Below are 12,303 nucleotides of genomic sequence, written 5' to 3' on the forward strand. Positions count from 1 at the left end.
TTTATCAAACGTTTCCCTGTCAATAGTACAAATAAAACATTTTTCAAATACTCATCACCTATTCGGTTGCACAAATCCGTCTTGATAAGCTTCATTTTAGAAAAACATCTTTCATTATTTGCGATTGCAACCGGTAAAACTGTTACTAGCTTCAATATTCGATAAACCAAAGAAATGTGACGTGTTTTCCAGTTTCCATCATTACACGAGCAAGGTCACACATTACACCCAATTGCAAATGTATCATCTTTCTTTAAAGTGTGATAAAATGTCGTAAGATCATCACCCGAAATACAACATCTTTCTTCATTACTAAAATCATTCGAATTCATCTCATAAAATGTCGCTATCTTAGATATATCAAGCTTAGAAAACGAATCGCAAATTAAACCATGCATATTTTCTAACAAATTAGTTGATACCTCACTGAATCTATTTCCAAGTTCTTGAATTTGCATATCCAAAACCATATTAAAAGTTCAACCTCAAAATGATAGCGAGTGATGGTGTCTGGTGCAGTGTTGTTTGATGGCCATCTAGTTTCAAATTCCAAACAATGAGTATGATTTTTGATAAGGGTTAAAGGGTTTGATTTGTTTAGGCTCTAAACTTTGGTTGGGCTTTAACTTGTTTGAGTTTTTAAATTGTATGAGCTTTAAACAACTAGGGGCAACGTTATATTTTCCAGGGCCAGCGAAACACGAAACCTACCTAAAATTTTTTTTTACACTACCAACTAAAAAATCTCCACTGAACCCCAGTCTCAACCGCCACTGGAAAAACAAAGGGGTGGTGCTCAAGGTAAAATTCAGACCCCTTTCCCCGTTTTCCAAGCAAAGCTACCAGAAAACCAACAATAACACAAATCATCATCATCATCATCGTCATCTCACAACCTCCAGATTCAAACCCTTAACCACAAAGTTATGTACAAGAATTTAAAAAAAACATTGACTTAAGGTGCATTCTCTCACACACAGTGTGTGTGTGTGTATGTGTTCTTGGTGTTCTTGACATCTTCAAATCTCTTTTTCCTCATGTCGTCGTTGCTTCTCGCTTTTTATCAACCTAATAGAATTGTTGTGTTGAGAAAGAAACTGTTTGTGAAATTATTGAATCATATTTATTGTTTTATATTGAGTAGATTCGGTATGTATTGTTGTGCTGTTGATTTGTAGATCTAGTTTATGTTTATCAGTTTTAGTTTGTATACTTGTTTCTTGTTGTAAAATTGATTTGGATGAATTGGTTGGTATGGATTTGCTTATATTCATCCTTATGATAATTGGGGTAGATTAAGATGAGGATGAGATAGATGAATTTTTGGGTTTGGGTTTAGGGTTCTTGAATGTTGAAGATGAAGATGGAGGGGTAGTTATTTCATTTAACCACTCATTTTTACTTCTAGGGCAGACTAAGCCTACCCAAAAAAGTTAGGGTGTCAATACACGCAATTTAATAATCATTGGTTCAATTGCGCCTGCCCATATTACACAGGATGCAAATCATAATTTTCTCTTTAAAGTTTAAACTATAGATAAAAATGTGTTGTTGATATAATGCTAAATATTTATGTTTCCCGTGTATATTTTATTTAATATTTGAAGAGTTTTTGTTCGTTTTTAGTCGAGATTTGCATACTACTAACACTTTTATGTTTTGTAGGCAATGGAAGTTGATCGTGATCGAAAAGGGCGAAAAACGAGTTAAAAAGAGCCAAAACGGAGATTCGGAACGCGTCAGGAAGGAACCGGACAGAGAACAGGTGGTCTGGCCGCCCCCCTATGTGTGACACGTTGCGCCGCGCAGCCAGGCACTCATACCCTGGTCGCGCGGCGCCTAGAGGCTGTTGTTGGATTTTTATTTCATTTTTATTACGTGTTGGGCCTTGTTTTCGGTATAAAAACATCTTTAACTTAAACCTGACAAGACCCTGCTGCCACCAGACGAATTTGGAGTTTCTTGGAGCGTATTTACGAGTCTTGTGGTGATTTTGAAGGCACAAGAACAACCGGTAAAGAGCTTTACGTTCAAATTCGAAGACTACAGGTTTTATCGCCTTTAATATTTCGTTTCTCATTCATTCACCATGTTTTCAGTTTTATTTACTTTGTTTGATTTAGATTATATGATACTAGGCTAAACCTCATAAACTACCTAGGTCGTATGAACCTTTATTCGGTTTGATTTTGATTGGGATTTTTGTTCGTTATGGATTTTATGTTTTAAGTAAAGTGTTGAGTTTGAGTTAATTAATGCGTATGATTGCTTGGTTTTATTTACTTGGATTTATTGTTTCACATTACCCTTGGTGATTGTTTCATAAGATAGGGTTTTGTTAGGTTATTTACTGTGTGTTTCTTGACTAGTTTATGATTGATATGCATTAAGATCATAGAAACAATAAAACTAATTAAATAGATAAAAGTGAGCTGCTAGCCTAGAAAACTGTAAGGTGATAGGTTATTGATAGATCTTTGTTGGTCAGGATTGCTAGATTTAGTTCTTCGTAAGGAGTCCTTCTAGTTTGATTGTCAGCTTAGTCTATTAAGTCAATTGAGTCTTCTTAACTATCTTTGATTTCCGCGCTGTAAGGTAAGATTTCGTCATAAAGATACTTAGACATAAATTATTAAATGACCGTAAGGAAGTTTAATTCATAAAACTGGTGAGTCTTAAAACTTGTTAGAAATCCATAGGTGTCTTCATGAAGGTCAAGGGTCCTGTTCGGGTTTTCTTTCAAGGGCTTATTTTACGATCCCAGTTCCATAACTTAAGTTTCCCAGTTGATTGATTGTCGTAACATTGGGGATTTTAGCCTAGGTAGTTGGTTTTATCATCTGAATTAATCTAAGTTTCTTACTAGTTTATAATAATAATTAAATTAGGGTTAAGTTTTATATTAAAGTAATTAGTTTAAAGGTAATGATCATGTTCTATTATTATTTTAGTAATTAGGGCTAGGGTAATTATATAAGTATTAGTTTATTAATTAGTTTAGTTAAGTAATCATTAGCTAATAATTATTAGGTTTTAATTAATTGTTAATTATTTATTTAGAGTTTTATTAATTAGTTTAAAACCCCCTCAAACATTATTATTAAATAGTTGTGTCTTGTAGTTGTGTCTAATTTAGCTAGTATACGTAATTTATAGAGTCTCGTGGGTTTGATATCCGGACTTACTTAGTTGTACTATAGTCGACCGGTACACTTTCCGGTTAGTAGTTTAAGAGTCTAGAGTATTACTTAGTGTCTAATTTAGTGTAATTTTAGTTAATAAATTATTTGACTACTTTTAGCAAATCAATTGTAGGTAGAGAAAAGCTTATATATCATATTTAAATCATATATTTTTTTTGACAAATGTATTAAATCATACTTGTCATACTTAGGTGTGGCAAACAAACTAAGTATTTTTGGTTGGGTTAATATAATATGGATAACTTTTGAAATTGAGATGGATCATGATGGATCAAAAGAATTTTGAAAGAAGGTCAAGATGAGTTGGGAAAATGCTAGTGATTTTTGGTTATGTGTTTGTTTCTGAGTTAGAATTGACTAAATTAAACAAGCTCTATACAATTTTATTTCAAACAAAACCCATGAAACCGAACGTGAACCGAAATCATTGAAACCGAATAAATACCGAAACGAAAAAAAAAAAGCAAAACCGAACCTGAACCGAGACAAAACCGAGTTTTTTTTAATAAAAGAGAACTACGGAGGAAACATTTTTGTTATTTAACATTTTTCTTTTTTATATATATTTTGAGTTATTATTTTTTTATTAATTTTTTGAATTTATTCTTGAGGGGCTTCTAAAACCCTCTATTTTAAAAATTTATCATGACTCAAACCCATTCTAACTTATCATCCAAATCCAACCCAGCCCAACCCACCCATTCATATTGCCATTTCATATTAAAATATCTTTTTGACTATCTTCAATACTTGTCATATTTAAATCATATTTTTAACAAGTGTAATAAGGAAAACTTTTCCTGACATGAATAATTAAAAGAAATAACTTGGCAATCAGTCAATCACGGGTTCAAGAATTCCTTGATACATCTACGATTTCATGTTAATCACCATGGATGAGATTTTTGTCACGAGTCCCCGTATCTATATCGTACCTATACTCTTACTCTGATTATTTTTTTTCCTTCCCCATTTACAATAAACCCCACCCCAACCCCAACCCCCGCCCCACCCTCACCCCCCACCCACACACACACACACAAACACAAATCATAGGAAACGGGTGTGAATGATTGAATGCTAGCTAGGGTGAGTGGGGATGGCAACAGGCCGGGTATTGATAATTCCCTACCCATACCCGCTTATAAAATCGTGTCCGATACCCCGCCTATTACCCGTCGGATATTTGTCGGCTAATTACCCGTCGGGTATTAGGTATACTCATTAACGCTTCCCGAGTCTCGTTTAACGAAGGGAGGGGAGGGAAGGGGAATTATGACAGAAAAGAAAGCTAGGGAAAGGAAAATGTGTGATTTTATTTTGAGTAAAGTGCCATTTTCGTCCTTATAGTTTTGCAAATAATGCGAATTTAGTCCAAAAAGTTTATTTTTTGCATATGGATCCTCCATGTTTCCCAATTCTTGCCAGTTACATGCAAATCACTAACCCCGTTAACTTTAATCGTTAAGTAGTAGACATGTCTTTTCACTCTTTCTTTATTATAATACTTATTTTAGTGAATTGCGGTTTGCGTCCCTATGGTTTGTCCAAATCTGCAGTATTAGTCCTGTAGTTTCAAATTTGCAATTTTCATCTCTATGGTTTCATTTCACTTGCAATTAAACCTGAATTCACTAATCTCATTAAGTCTGGTCGCTAAACCCATCAGTGTGCCTTTCACGTGAGGGCAGTTTTGTCTTCTTTTTTTTCAAATACACCCAACCTCTCACGTGATGGGGGCATACGAATTAGGACTGAGGTTTATTTTGGAAAAAAACGACAAAATTGGTCGTCACATGAGGGGCACACAGATGAGTTAACGACCAGACTTAACGGGATTAATAAGTTTGGGTTTAATTGCATGTGAAATGAAACTACAAGGACGAAAATCGCAAATTTGATAGGGATAAAAAAGGCAAATTTGAAACTATTTGACAAAACTCGCATATTTGGACAAACCACAGGGATGAAAACAGCAGTTCACTGAAATAAGTATTATACTAAAGAAAGAGTGAAAAGACATGTTTACCCCTGAGTTAACGATTAAATTTAACGTGGTTAGTGATTTAGATGTAATTGGCAAGAACTGAGAAACGTGGGGGGTCCATTTGTAAATAATAATCTTTTTGTACTAAATTCGCATTATTTGTTAAACCACAAGAACGAAAATAGCACTTTACTCTAATTATTTTATACTTTTTGTTCATATAACTATTATTACCAATTTAAATATAATACACTTCATATATATAAAGGTGAAAAAAATTAAAAATATCATTATATTTATATATATATACGCTTCACAACCTAAGAAATACAAAGAAATTTTCAGGTATATGATTCGGGTAAACAGGTATATGTTTTCGGGTAATCGGACCGGGAATAATCTAATCACATACCCGACCCGTACCCGCAAAAATTTTTAAATCCTAATCCCATACCCATCGGGTTTCGGGAAAACCCGTCCCATTTGTTTCAGGTTTCGAGTATACCCGTCAGGCTCGGGCTTGTTTCAGGTACACCCTCTTTTAAAACTTGTTTGGTTGCTTGTTGAAAAACAAATGTGTTTGACAAAGCTCCTTTAAATTGTTTTTTTCAAAAGTTGCTTTTGTTTGGGTGAACTTTTCAAACTTGCTTATTTGATTTTTGAAAAGCATAAGCACTTTTGAAAAACTCCATTTTAAAACTTTTGGAGGGGCTTTGCCAAACTCTTTTACTTTCCAAAATCAAAAAACAAAATTTAAAAGTTCATCCAAACACCCCTTTAGTATCCAAGATATACTTTTAATTCAGTGTTATATATATTATATTATTAAGCATAAGTGATGGACGAAAGAGTCATTTCACAATTGAAGGCAAAGGACAAAGATGACAATTCATAATATGACAGGAAAAGTAATTTGCCATTACATCGTTTCGCCCTTCAAGCGTCTTGTACAAGTTTACGAAGCGTCATGTCTTGTGTATTTACTCTTCTACCATTTGTGCCTTTCCATGATCCAAATATGTATGTATTATGTAATAATAATAATAAAATAATAACTATAATAATATACTCCATAATACATACATACGTATACTGGATCCACCATTATTATTTTACTGGATCCACCATATTATTCTAATATAATAATAATATACTCCGTAATACATACATACCTGTTTGCCAGGGTTGGAGTTAGGGTTTACTGCTACTACATAAGACATGACAGCTCTTGCTCAACCCTACCCCTTTGCCACTCCGACCATCGCACCGCCAGCTCCCGGTCACATCGAAGCACTCAACAGACTTCTCAAGACCTGTCTACAAGAGGCACTCCAAAGGTTAATTAATTAACCAGTTTGTTATTCTATAATAATTATTGCTGGTGATTTGGTTTAAACAGAATATTTTTTGGCCATTGATTGCGGACGTGGAGACGAGGAAGGTCTCCTTGAGGTTGAGAAGGCCCTACAACCTTCTAGCCAAACTCCCAGTTCCATTCAGAAAAATGAAGGTCTCCTCGTATTCTTTCCAAGTATGACGTATATGCATGTATTGTCACTAATTTGAGATGTACATATTATTTTTAGGAATACCTGGTTGTGCTAAATCTGCACCAGTGATGTTTGGGTGGATTGTTATGTCAGTCAAGGTATAAAAGTTTTCTTCTCCTATAGACATCTTGTGATTGTATTTTAGTAGATTCATTTTTTACAAAAACAAACATTTATCTTATTCGAAATAATGCATATGTTCTTAAAAATACAGGAAACCTTGAAATTATGAGGATCTGGACCAAACTAATATTTCAAAACAATAGTTGGGTTGCATTTTTTGGTTGCATTAAGCAGCAACATGACTTAGTTATGGTCTCAAATAAGCCTTTTATGGCTCATATGCAATTCAAGATGAAAAAGGTTCAATCGGACCCAATGGAATACACTATTCGGTAAATTGTTTAAGTTATTCGTTATTAAAATGGTTGTTTGAGCCTGGTGTGATAAGCAAAGCAGATCAAGAGTGATGTGCTGGGCCGGAATGAAACGAAGATTTGAATAATAACTTGGTGGATTTTATGATTATTATTAGAAAATTTTGTAATATGTTTATTAATAGTGATTGTAAGTGTTTCAATAAGATTAGGTGGCTTGATAGAAAAGATCTATGGGTCGGTATAATATACTCATGTTTAGGACCCAAAGACTTAGGTGGTGTTTGAGATATAATGCTACTTAGGGTTTTGTCCTAAGAGGTGTTATTATCTTCTTTGCTTTTTCATGCATTGGTTTGTTAACTTTATAAATTATTACGGGGTTCCCCAGCCCTTTATCCAATTGACTACATGCAGTGTCTTATTTTTATAATTTATCATGTAGAGTTAATGTGGCCGCTAAGATCTGCAACACTAATTGGTTGGCTAATCTGAATGATTCAAGTCAAGGAGAAATCGTGAAAGGTGGTATATCTTTATTGATGTTACTACTAAGGTTTTACACATGCAACATAATTGTTAATAACCTTCTCTTTTACTTCATGTTGGCCAATAAACGACCCGAACAAACATGAACAGATCATGTTTGTTCGTTAAACTTTTACGGAATAAATGCCCAAGCACGAACAGTTAAACGCATATTTATTTTATTCGTGTTCGTTCGTTAACAATATAAACAAATGGTTCACGAACTTAAGCGAACATACATAAGCATAGAAGTATAGATGAACAAATATAACTGAGCTAAAATAGGCTAAAAGTAATGTGAAGAAAAACTTTTGGGCCTACAAAGTTCTTAAAACTAGACTAAGTTGTAACGGGCCAAAAATTTTTAAATAAATATATATGTACACAAATGAACGAACCTAAACAAATAAAGGTGAATGAACGTAAACGAATGAACTTAAATAAATAGTTTTTAAGCGAGTCCATTTTGTTGGTTGCTTCTATCTTTTCACTGTCCTAATGAATAATAGGGTAAAATGGAAGAGCTCACGGGTTGACCTCGTCAGTTGGTCAAACCAAATATGCACGTAGGCAACTATGTGTTATGCATGATTTAAGTTATGCTTTTAACTCTGCATTTCAAACCTTACTACTACATTGAATTTTATGAAAAGTATCATAAATATTACAACAATACTACAGTAATAAGAAATTTGCAGCTGAATCCAAATTATTTATGCATATAAGAGTAGTTTTTTTGAATTCAAATAATTTATGCGTATAACAGTAGTCTCTATAGATCTACTAAAAACAAGTGATAGGCATATGGTGTAAGTATTTGTAAGATGATAGAAGGCTTATCATTTACCTAATTTGAGGTGGATTCATAGTTCATATAGGCGGTAAAGTTAGTCAATTTAATCAATCCGTTTTGTTTCTGGACTAACTGTCTTGAGACATTGTGCCCATGAGTTATCCCAACGGGCTTTTTTCGAATACATGATTATATTTGATTATTCTAGTTAAATTTGAAAATATTTTGCATCGATTTCTTTGTTTGGAGGGTATTTTGGTAAACTTGATGGATCACGTACGTGCGACTTTGTCTTAAAATACTGCTGCATAATTTATATTGGATTCTTGTAGTCTTTACTTGCTTATCAAACATTTTCTTAAAAAGCTAAACACAATTGTTTTTGTTTCAAGTAATATAATTGACTTTCTAAGTCAAAGTGACAAAGTTATCTGTTTATGCTATAGTCAAAATTAGACAAAACTAAACCGGTCTGAGTTCTAAACCGAATCGGTTTGGTCAAATTTGGTAAAAAAACGGTTTGAGGAGAAATCGGTTGGGATCACAAACCGGCTTTGGTGGGAAATATTTGAACCCATACAAATAGGTTTGGGTTAGAAATCTCTTCGGGTTTACAAATAGGTGGTTTGGCCAGTTTGAAACCTATTTACATGCATATATACACAGACTGTTTACATGCATACATACACAGACACGCACACACACACACATAAACATAAAGATCATGCCAACATTGCAATTATAAAGATCATACCACCATTAAAGTAGGTAATCATTAATAGAAGTAAAAATATATTACACAATAGTAGAAGTTGATTAATACTTGAGATCATACAAAACACCTAATTACGATCTAACTTTAATCATGAATGAGCTATCTACTTTTAATCAAGAGTGAAGTGGGACTTTTATACCAAGTATTGCTTGTTTGAGGAAAATAAATGGTACTATAATCAATAACAATCATTCAAAAAGATACATTAAGCCTTTAAATTCAAGTTCAGTCGTGTTCTTCTCGAGCTGATGGATTGGTGGGTAGTTGTGTGGAACTCAAAAGAAAAAAAAAACAAAAAAGAAGCAAACCGAAAACATAGAACAGAAACATCAAACATAAAAACACTTCTTGGGTGTAAACTATCAAATTGATCGGTTTTGAAATATGTGGCTAGGGTTAATCTCTTACTGGGTTAACATATTACATATTTAATTATTTCAATTTTTTATAAATATGCATAGTTAATGAGTTAAAAGAACGAACATAAGTTTAATTCTAAAACACTCAAATAAAAAAGAAAATTCAACTTTGATTTTTTTTTAAGAAAACACTGAAATTATGATTTTCTAATATATTCTACTTATTGATTAAAGTGAAGATTGACCAGTAGGGTAATGGAAAGCTATTGTGACAGCTATGACTTATAATTTCAGTTCAATAAGCGTACACATTACATCGAGAAATTTCTATTCTTTTTATCATAAACTATATCGAGTATAAATTATGTTATACCAAATGTGGGTAACATAACGAACCAAACTTCTTGCCTACCGAACCCTTGTTGCGTCCCCATCACAACATTGTGGGCTTTTGTGAAACATAAAGGTTTTAATGGTGGTTTTAGAATTTATAGAAGGTCCATTTGGATATTAAAAAAACAAAAAAAAAATGGATATTAAACATTATACTTTTAACCTTTGCCATCATTTTTTTAATTGATTTTATAGCCCAAAAATGCAAGTATTGATCTGCTTGTGAGGTAAAGTTTTATATTTTTGGTATGGTATGCATGTGGACTCAAAGTTACACCACAAATGCCAACTTGTTGGCAAAGAGATCCTTATAAGTGACCCACTATGTTTAATATCAAATTTGCTAATTTCTAACAAGAATAATGGACTGATAATATTCAAGTTTCGTATTGACAGGGACAAACGTTTGTTCAAGTTGTTAAAAAAAGAACCTCATACCTTGTAAAAATTATGTGAACTACCCTTTGAGTCCACTAACATCTTCATGAAGATTGCATATGATATTTGTTTGTGGTGCTTTTGCTCACCAACCCTACGAAAGTTGTAAAGTTGAAAACATGCGATAATTACAAAATCTTCTAGGACAACTATACTTTACCACTTTGAGTACTTGTAATGTCTTATATCATTTATCTTTTTATTTTTAAATCAAATTCGTTAATTTCAGCAGGTAAAATCATTGCTGATGGTGGGTTTTGTGAATTCTAATCAACATGAAGGATTGAAACTGTGTTCATTGGTGAGTAGTTAGAGTTGAAATGTATCTATGATATGAAAGAGATACTCAATGTAAAGCAAGTAAGTTATTGGTTAACGAATGATAAAAAGGGTAAAGGGGTGGGTATACGTGAGTTAGTTGTGCACATGCATATTGACGTATGTGTATATATTGGATTGATGATGTTATAAAGTAATTGGTACTTAACTTGCATAAACAAAAAGTTTTTATTTGGTGCCTTACACCTTACAAACTAACAAACAAGAATATTACTAAATATTTCCCAAAACACGATGTATCCAATATATATGCATCCGTTAATATTTTAGTGTGCACCCCCTCCACCGCAAAAAAAAGAACTAGCAAACCAAATGCACATGCAAAAAGGCACTCGCACTTATAACCCTTTACATACCACGCCAAACACTACAAACCAATACGAGAAGATGATTTGCACGAACCCAGAGCAACGCGTGGGCATTTCTGCTAGTAGATATTAAATATTTAATAAAGTTATGAATAGTTTAATGAAATTAGAGCCTTTCCAAATGACCATCAATAATATGTTACTTTTGGTCGAATAATTATATGCTTTACGAATCAGGTTTTTCTTTGTTATTAGTAAAAGAACGATACGATAGAGTTTCTTAATAGAAATAAAAGAATTTAAAATTAAAACTCTGGGCTAGCTTAAGATTTGTTGCCGAAGATAATAAGTTTAGGTTTTGCACTTTAAGCTTTAGCAATTTTTGTTTTTAATCTTTCTTCACGTTCAATTTTGAATTTAATTACAACTAAATATGTTAACTAGGGTATAGCCCGGGTTACACACAGGTGAAAAAACATGTTAACAAACATAATAAATTTAAACAACAAATTCAAGCAACACAAAACTTTTTCAAACTTTCGGACCAAAACGTTAACCATTAACATGTTCTTTTATATTAAACCACCGTCAACTTCTTCAAACATTCTACTAAAAAACTCATTTTGCTTCACTTCCTGAATATATAATAAAACAATAGCATCCAAATTAAATATATTTAATAATTAGTAACATTTGAACATTAATAAAGTTGTTTTTATTAAAACAAAATAACATACAACAACAAAGTAAAATGACAACATAAAACATCTTTCTAACTTAAATCATTTAACCAAAAAGATATATCAATAAAAAAAAATTTTAGCCGTCATTTTATACCTAACAAATTTGATACTCGTTTAAAACAACCTATTTTTGAAATATTTTCAAAATAGTTATAAAATATTAAAAATTGGAATTAGTTAACTTCAAAAAATTATGCTTTTTTTTATTTTTGTCGCACCCCCAAACTACGGCCTAGGCGTGTGGCACATATGTTGGTACCACATTTATAAATAAATCAGAGTTACGGTTAATTAGCGGAAAACATATAAACATGTGGATTTAAATTATAAATATTTACATACAAAAGACGGGATTTAAAAGTTTCCCCGTTTAATGTTTAAAAGATTACTTGTTTAAGTTTTACAAAACCACCATAATATTTATATTAAGTTTTATCAAAAAGACCGAGCCATCGGATATCTTGAGCACTTCGTCTTTTCCAAGCGCTATCCTTGATTACCTGCAAAATG

Source organism: Bidens hawaiensis, unplaced genomic scaffold, assembly GCF_021521415.1.
Source record: "Bidens hawaiensis isolate Kalapana, Puna unplaced genomic scaffold, B.hawaiensis_p1.1 tig00005035_1, whole genome shotgun sequence".
NCBI classification, from domain to species: Eukaryota; Viridiplantae; Streptophyta; class Magnoliopsida; order Asterales; family Asteraceae; genus Bidens; species Bidens hawaiensis.